Source organism: Terrapene carolina, unplaced genomic scaffold, assembly GCF_002925995.2.
Source record: "Terrapene carolina triunguis isolate 2854851 unplaced genomic scaffold, T_m_triunguis-2.0 Scaffold17, whole genome shotgun sequence".
Lineage (NCBI taxonomy): Eukaryota > Metazoa > Chordata > Testudines > Emydidae > Terrapene > Terrapene triunguis.
Window position 1 is genome coordinate 4,246,463 of NW_020664368.1, and position 9,296 is coordinate 4,255,758.

The 9,296-nt window shown below is 43.3% G+C and overlaps 1 protein-coding gene across 1 annotated transcript in view; it reads right to left on the reverse strand.

The window, feature by feature from the left end:
- The window catches only part of LOC112103174 (diacylglycerol kinase eta), a 266,921-nt gene extending 264,663 nt beyond the window's left edge, over positions 1 to 2,258 (reverse strand). Inside the window, exon 1 of the mRNA XM_026650398.2 lies at positions 2,078 to 2,258. The gene's annotated coding sequence lies outside the window, so the exon portion shown is untranslated. The remainder of the gene's footprint in view (positions 1 to 2,077) is intronic.
- Positions 2,259 to 9,296: the final 7,038 nt, after the last annotated feature.

Below are 9,296 nucleotides of genomic sequence, written 5' to 3' on the forward strand. Positions count from 1 at the left end.
AATGGGGTTTGTGGTGGAAAACACTCACGGTCTGCTTCCTCTGGGGGGATGGTTGCAAAACGGGAGGGATGGGGTTTGTGGTGGAAAAGACTCACGGTCTGCTTCCTCTGGGGGATGGTTGCAAAACGGGAGGGATGGGGTTTGTGGTGGAAAACACTCACGGTCTGCTTCCTCCTGGCTAATGTGCCAAATTGATCTATTGCATGATTGAGGCATGCTGTTTCACTTTTTTGTGTGTGAATCCGTGAAAGGGGAGGTAGGGTTTGTGGGTATGGAGCATGCCCCTGAGCCCAAGGTGAGACCAGAGTGGCTCCCCCTGCATCCGTCTTCCCCCATCCCCCAGCGTCTCAGTGCGCCGTGTCCAGGAACGGCCCTGGCGCGCTGCAGCTAAGCAGCTGGTATACATACCATTAAACCATTTAATGTTTTTAAATAATGTATTTAGTGTATTTTCAAATTATTACAAAGCAAAGCAATTTTGGGGGCCCCTTCCATAAAAAAAAGTTGAAATACTATAGTAACATGTATTTGGAAATGTAAAAAATAACCAGTGAACTACATTCAAAAATTAATTTGTAATAATTTGAAAATACACTAAATACATTATTTAAAAACATTAAATGCTTTAATGGTATGTATACATTTGCAATTACATAATGGGCTGTTGCTGGGTGATGGTGATGGTTAGGATGGGGTCGGGGGGTGCCCCGCCCCTTACCATGGCGCTTACCCCCTCTCCTGGAGCCTCAGCGTGCTGCGACCAGGAGCGGCCCCGGACAGCGTTGGAGCCACCGCGCTGCAGTGTGCCAGGGCCGCTCCCGGACGCGACACGCTGAGACACCGGGGGAAGACGGAGGCGGGGGCAGCCTCCGACATATTGGTGGGGGCCCCTGCGGAAAATTGCCCCACTTGCCCCCCCCCCCGGGCGGCCCTGGCCCTGCAACACTTGTATAGGATAGAGAGGAGCTGCGGTGATTAAGCTTTGACAGGCTAGGAATTGGAGGCCTGTGCCTTTAAGACCCCAGTCCCAGGAACCCGCCCCCTGCTCCGAGGCTGACATGCAGCGTCCCTGTGAGAAGAACAAAAACAGCCTCTGCCCCCCCCACACCCCTAGATTAGCGAGCACAGTGGGTGGCTTGTCCCATGGGGTCACTGTCCCCCCCCTCTCCCCCTCCCTAAACGGGGGTTTTGTACCCGCACGGGGTCTGGCAGTGTCTCCCCCCCCAGCTTAACCCCGGCTCTCACCCCCCACCCCTGATTTTTCCCCTTCAGCCCCTCTTCTGCCGCTAGCTACAGTAACTCGAACCCCCCAGGCCAGTAAAATTCTGCCCCCTGCTCAGACCCTGACAGTCCCCCCGCTGCGATTTGCCCCCCTTAATCCTTTTAACCCCCCCAAAGAGGAGGCAGCAAAACGTAAGTAGAAGTAAGGGCAGAGAGAGGGCAGTGGCTACAAGGAAGGTTACTGGGCATGCTCAGTTCGAGTGAGCATGCTCAGTACACCCAAGGTAGCAAAAGGGGAGGGAGAGCAGTTTGTATCGTTACACCGGCAGCCAGCGCTGGAGGAGCGGCCCGCCCGGCCGCCATCTTCCGCCGCCTCCCCCTGCGCTCCGCGGCCGGGGCAGGGCCGCGCTACCGGCTCCCACCTGAGGGGGGGCGGCCGCTGCCCCCGGGAGAGCGGCGGGGATATGCTCCCCATTGAGCCGGAGCCCCCTGCCCCGCCGCAGAGCCCCGGCGGCGCCCGCTCAGAGCAACAGGCTGGACACCGCACCCGGGGCGGTCAGGATCCAGCCCGGGACACTGCCTCAGGCCGGAGCGTGGGGGGGGGGCATCGATCCCCTCGGAACCGGGCCCCGCGACTTTGTCTGGCTCTGGAGCCGCTGCGGGGGGCTGTGTGTTCCCCTCCCCTGCTCGCTGCCCAGCCGCCCTCTGTGCAACTTTCCGCGCTACTCGGCTGTACAAAGGGACCTATGGCCGAAGTGGGGCAGCCGCAGGAGCCACGGCGTGCCTGGCCGCCGGGCGCTGCAGGCTGGGGGCGTGCAGGATAAGTGCATGCCCCCCGGCCAACACAAACACACACCAAACGCGGGCCAGTCCCACCAAGGCAGGCGCAGAAGCTTTAGGGTTCGCTGCTGGAGTCTCAGCTGCTGGCTTTACTCTCGCAGCCGCACTCTGACCGCTGTGTGGGGATGCTGAGCCGCTGGCAAGCCGGGGTGCTGATGATGGAAACCATGCACGTGGTGTTTGTTATTACTACTTCAAGCTTGTTGCGCCCCCAGTTCCAGCACCACTGCTGGTAAGAAGTCTAGTCTGTTCCCCTAGAAGTCAATGGCTATGTCTTCATTGCACCACCAAACTTTTTAATCTGGATGTAAAATGCTAGTGGAGACAATGCACAGGTAGTTCTCCATGTAGCTAGAGGAGGTAGACCCCAGGTGGGGGGTGTAGTGTTGACTTCAACTAGCTACACTGAGGTAAAAAATACCGTGCCCCTTGTCTCCACTAGGATTTTACATCAAGATAGCTATCGCTGGATTTAAAAAACACCACCACACCTTTATTGTAGTGAAGACAAAGTCAGTGACCTCAGTGATAGTGGGACCAGCATGGCCTAGCAGTAAGATAAACACTGTCTATCTTAAGGCTTGTCTACATTACAAAGTTTTGCTGCTTCAGAGCCACAGACTTCCTCTATTGTGTATCACAATAAAATGCTTTGCACAGGTATAACTTGTTTTGGTTCAGGAAGCATAATAATCTGTCCCAGCATAAAGCACATTTATACTGGCATAACTCCATACGCAGTGGGGTTTATAATGGTATAATATATAGGTGTGGTTTTTTAAATCACACTCCAACCAACATAGTCACGTTGATATAATTTTCTAGTGTAATGTTGACCTGCCCTAAGGATTTATACTATCACCCATCTCTGTAGAATCTGAGCCCCTTCAATGTAATATCAATTAGCAATAGTGAAGTCACTAGTGGATTTTATGGAGGTTTTTTGTTTTTTCTCCCTTTTTGAGGTCTAAAAGATTGTTTGGGATTGGGTTATGTGTATGTAGAAAGCCTTTGAAAATAAGACACTATTTTGCTCTAGATGAGAAAGACCTTTGTTGCACTGGTTCAGTTTAAAGTTTGAACCTTAGCTTGTAAAGCTGTTTGGGGCAGAGACTTTTTGTTCTTTGTTCAGTTCCTAGCACAGTGAGGTCCTGGCCCATGATTGGGGCTTCTAACTGCTGCCACAATACAAACAATAAATAACAGGACACCACTAGTATCTTTTGTTTTTCTCCCACGTGTCTGAAACATTACATATCTGCAAGGACAGGCTTACAGTTATTTTCTCGTATTATCTGTCCATCTCCCTAATGACCATTTTTGTTGTTTTCTCCATTTGCATCTTTTGCTTATTGTCACTCTTTTAGTCTCATGTTCTGCAGCTCAAACTTTTGTGACACACTGCCAGAGTGTTTCAGCTGTGAGAATCTTAAAAAAAAAAAAAAAAAATCCTTGTGGCCTGTTGGTTTATAATCAGTGTATATGGATAAGTATTTTAATCACAGAAACATTTTAGAAAACATTTAAGAAAAACACACAGATGTTTGTCAGTGTGTGTATTTAACATAAGGCAAAGAAATATATATTCCATCCACAATTCCATTCATGTTTTTAGAAAGGAATCTGAAATCCCTAATATGTCACAGGAACAAAATGGAAACCACAGTTTAGGCCCTGCTCCTACAGATGCTTATTTATGTCTTTAATTTCACTTACTTGAGGAGTCCCACTGATTTCACAGTATTTGCAGAATCGGGGCCTTGGTTTCATGTTGTTGTGTCAGGCACTTAAAGTCAGATGCTGCCACCCTTGCTCATGCCTTACTCTACTGGAAATATTTTAAAGGAATTTGCACATTATTTTCTGTGTCATTCATTGGAACAGTTATCTTTAGGGGCCAAATCCTGCCATAAGCACCACTTCACAGATATGATAACTACCTGTAATACAGCAGTTTTCATCCTAGCTTAATTGCCTTTGATTGTGGGTAACAAAAGAAGCTAATGGATGAATATGCCGATGTTTAATTCTTCTCCAAAGGGGAACTTATGTGAGTCTCCTTTTCTATAAACCTATGATATAATGAGATGACAAACTGCAACAGATCCTGACTCATTTACAAATACTTGATATACTTTAGGAATGTGTATTCAAACTGAATATTTATGTGTGTGTTTGGTTAATATTCAAATACTAAGGTGACCTTACATGCAACTATATCCTGATCTTATAAACACTTGCTACTACATTAGTGCTTACCACTGTGAATTGTTGAATTTAAGTCAGTGGAATATCTCACACTGGTAAGCACTACACTGAAGTTATTGGGACAACGCACGTGAGTAAGGTGGACAGGCTTTGGTCCCATATTTGCGAGTATGAAGCCTGATCATGCAAATATTTGTGTATATGAATATTATTTATTTATTTGTATTACAGGTTTGGGGTCCGATTGTGTTGAGTTCTGTACAGAACAAAAAATAAATGACATTTCTTGCTACAAAGAGTTCACAAATGGACTTCTGCTGCCCTGTGGTACACCACTGCAAGATTAGTGTCTACACAGAGCCAAGATATGACAGGAAAAAAGGCACATTAAGACCCCAAGCATGTTACAGGGTTGCATATTAACTAAGTGTAAAATTCTGAGGTTGTATATTATAACTCAATGGGATTACACAGTTGGGTATAGTTACTCACCTGAATAAGTGTTTGGAAAAGCACGCCCTAGATATTTTTTTTTCTAAAGCAGCATTTAGTTGCATGTAATTTAGACCCTGATCCTGCAAATACTTAGGTGATTAAAGTTAAGCATATGTGTAAATGTTTCCAGGATCAAGACCTCACATTGGAATTTTTACATTTTTAAATGAATAGCATCAATATTTTCCAGATCAGAATACTAATCTAATTTTCTTTTTCAAACCAGTTTTACTTTTTAGAGAGTCAGTGACTAATTTAAAAATACATATTGAATTTGATAAAATATTGAATGATGTAGCAATTGATTTTAAATATATTTTACCATATTATATATTAAACTTACAATATTAGATATTTTTAAGTTAAAAACCCCACTTCTGTCACATATCTAGAACCTGTGAGTAGTGGACCCTAGACCACGGGCAAGGGAACTACAAATTTAACTAGACAGCTAACAGCTTCTTGCAGCCAGCCAAATGCAAAGTTATACATCTAGGAACAAGAAATGCAATCCATACCTACAGAACACATGGAGACTGTACTCTGCAAAACAGTGACTCTGAAAAGGATTTAGGGGTCATACTGGACAAGCAACTGAACATAAGTGCCTAGTGCGATGTGGCAAAAATGGCTCATGCAAGAGTTGAATGTATAAATGGGAGTAGTGAGGTGGAGCAGGAAGGTATTAGCTCTGTATATGTGATTGATGAGACTGATACAGGAATACTGCATCCTGTTCCGGTGTCCACATTTTAAAGGATGTTGAAAAAATGAGAAAGGGGTAGAAAAAAGGATGTGGGGCTGGTGAAAATGCCTTTTAGGGAGAGACTTAAGGAGCTCAATCTGTTGAGCATATCAGAAAGAAGATTGAGAGATTACTCGATTATGGTGTCTAAGAACCTTCATGGGGAAAAAATACTCCAGGGATCTTTAACCCATTAGAGAAAGGCATAATAAGAGCCAATGGCAGGAAGCTGAAGCCAGACAAATGCTATGAATTTATGAAACCCCAAGTAATTGGATGAAGTGCAGGAGGGCTAGGAAAACAGCCAGTGTGCAGGAATACAGTGTAGCTCCCCAGTGGCTGCTACACCATCCTGTGAGCTTGCGCAATAGTCCTAGATGCTCCTTGTACTGTGTAGGAATTGCTAGATGTGCTTAAATATGGATCTCATGATTCCTCCTGAGGGCTGTCCCCACTGCCATCCTTCACTCTACAGAGCCAATGCAAGACTCTGCCGTAGCAGCTACAGGCCTTCAGTTCTGAACAGGGCCATGGCCCTTCCCAAAAGAATGATTTGTATCTCCTAATGAAGATTTCAGCTTTACAAAATTGGAATGCTGGGGAAAGAGCTACATTGTTGGGGGGTGTTCTGTGCTAATATTTTATTATCTTAGTAGCAACAGTCTAGATCTGTCCAAGTGGCTGGATATGGCCCATAATTACAGATCATTCATAATATGGTTTCTTCAGAGTTTTTAATGGAAGTTTGTGTGATAATATGCTCTATATTCTGCAATTAGTTAATGTTTGTAGAGTGCTTTGAAGGTGAATAAAGTTGTGTAAGTGCTAAATCACTCTGAACTGTTCATTTATATGAATGTAAAAAGTTCTTATTGTAAAAGTACATATTGTGCTTGTACAGAGTCAATTTATAAAATATCAATGTTTCTACAGGTTCTACTTTAGAAAGGCGCTAATCTACATAATCACGGCCACAGTCCTCACACAGGGAAAACTGCCAATGATATTTTCCTCATTGAGGACAACAGGTTCAGGCTCTCATCTTGCTAAACTACTACAATTATACCTTTGTTATTATACTTTATCTTATAACTTAATCAAACTGATTTAAGTCAGATTTGGTATAAGAAATTCTCTCCCAAGTTGAGATTTATACATCATGTTATAAACAACAGTGAATTTGACTGTTAACTGCAGTAGAATGAATGGTAACACTAACAGGGCCACTGACTTTGCTGTCAGTTGAATTTGGTTCATGGTGCACATAGGTGAGACATTTATATGTACTTACATATGCAGCTATTATATAATATTTGGATATGTTTTTATTCTTGCTTTCTGTTTAACGTGTTTTTATATTTCATATTATTTTTCATAGTTGTAAACATTTTAATCAGAACTAAAGCAGATGAAGATTGGTGGAAAGAATAAAATAAAATGTCAACATTTCAGTGCAGATCCTCAAGTGGTGAAATCTAGCATAGTCCCATTGAAGTCAATGTTGTTATGACAGTTTTCACCAGCTGAAGTTCTGCCCCTTCATATTCAAGGAACCCCAAAGTGCTGGACAAATCATCATCTTTTTTTAAACACTGAGATTTTAGCTGTACAGCTTTTAATATTGTCAGTAGGAACAGCATGACTGAAACCCATTTGCAATAACAGCATTAGATATTATAATTTGGTGTGAGAAAAAACAAGATTTGATCACAGAAATATGAGCAAAAAGTTCCAGCTCCCGTGTTGATTCTCGTGTTTTTGGGCAAGTCACCTGGCTACAGAAATGTTATCACCATGGTGGCTGTATTTCAGTGGCGACTGAGATGGCTCCGTAAGTACAGGCTACAAAAGCCTATCAGTATACTTCTAGATGAAGAGCTATAGAATATCATGAAAAAGGCAATATTAGCCAAGACAAAGGGATTATTTTGAAAAGTACCAGTACTTTTGATCAGATAGAAGATCAAAATCTACACATCATAAGTGGCCAGCATTCAGAGCCAATAACTGAGTCTAGACTCTTTAAAGTGTTACCAACCATGTGTAACACACATTGTGTATATTTCTAATTTAAATACACACATAAATTGGCTGATCCTTCAGGCCTAACACAGACAAAACTATTGAATCTCTGCATGAGGACTGGGCTTCACAATCTTATGTATTACTTCTACATATTTGAAATTACTAAGGGCCAGATCCAGCTCTGGCTGAAGTCAGTGGGAGTTTTCCCCTTGTAAAAGTGAGCCCTAAATACAGAAAATAATTGCATGGAAGTTTGAAATTTTACACATATACATCCCAGATTTTAGAAGCAGGTGAACTTGTGTTTTCTGTTCCATGCCCATTTTTGGTAGTTTACAGAGAAGTAATATAGGAATAGCCATTCATGTAACTGCGGACAACTTGAACGGGTATTAATATACACAGTTCTGGAAACTGCAACAAATGAAGTCGTTTCCCCTATAATGTTTGTCCCTCTCTATGGTTTTTCAGGGTCTGTGTACTTCCTAATTTTCCCTGCTGCAGTTTCCTCTATGAAATTATTTTGTTTCTTAAATAAAAAGTCAGCTGCAATAATAATGATGTGGCTCTTGCTGCAAAGATGTAACTGGCTAAAACAAAACAAAAAAAAATTGTTCTACAGAGGAGACATTAAATGTTACCTAGAGGTACAGGTGCAAATCTTGCCCATAATGAGGGGGGTGATTGAGAGCAGATTTGTTTCTTGTTTATTCAAGCCACTGGATGTGCGAAGGAAGGAAATGTGCCTCAATCCTTCGGCCAGAAATGGCGCTAGGATTTCCAACCTGTGGGACTGAATTTGCTTTGTGTTCTGAGTTTTGGCTGAGTATTAGATGGTGGCCTTCAATGTAAATACTACAGTTTAATAAAGTAACACATTAAATGGGAATCAGATTCGCCGTTTTCCTCTCACGGTGTCTAATCTCTTTGGAAGGCTTCCTTTCACATTTATTTAATCGGTTCGGTGTCAGCAACGTGTTATTGAAAAATGAATGCAGCTGTTTTCGCTATCAAAGCTGCTTCTCAAGTAGGGAATGGGTCGGGGGGGGGGGGGGCACTGAACTTTCAAACGATACAGACAAAAAACATCCAGGAGTTAAGGGCAAAGAACTATAGAGCAACTGAACAAAGGTAAGGTTGACGAATCTTAACTGTTAGTATTTGAATTTAATTCACTATGGGTGTCTTCAAAGAGAGACAGTGTAAGACTACTACACTCTTGAAAATGCAAATGCAGAAACAACCAGCCAAAATATTCTTATCCTGGGCCATCTGTACAAAACCGACAATAAAACAAAGTGAAATTTGCACATGCGGCTGGGGGTGAAGCTAAACCCCGGGCGGTGGAGACAGCAAGCAGGGGAGAGGAGAGCACGGGGCTGACACTTCAGCTTGGAAAGAAATCACACAGCCCTTCAGACCCTAACTCATAATCAGATACAGCATAGCCTTGTATTTCATCCATTTCAAGTACAGTATCAGGTCAATATGTCAGAGAGAACACAGCCTCAGCAGCCTGAGATCGTATTAAATCCCACAAGTGACTTACCCACAGGCTATTTTTATCCTTCACTGCACGTTGTGCGTGTGTGTGTATTTGCACAATACAGACAGGCTCAGCAACGGAATCTGGTAACATTTCAGAGGGAAAATTGATATAATCTAGTGGCTATATAGGTGGCATGATTTCCTTTGATTGAAAGGGGAGACTAGGATTTGCCTAAACAAACCGACAAGCCCCCACTCAGCAGCTTGCCTCAAG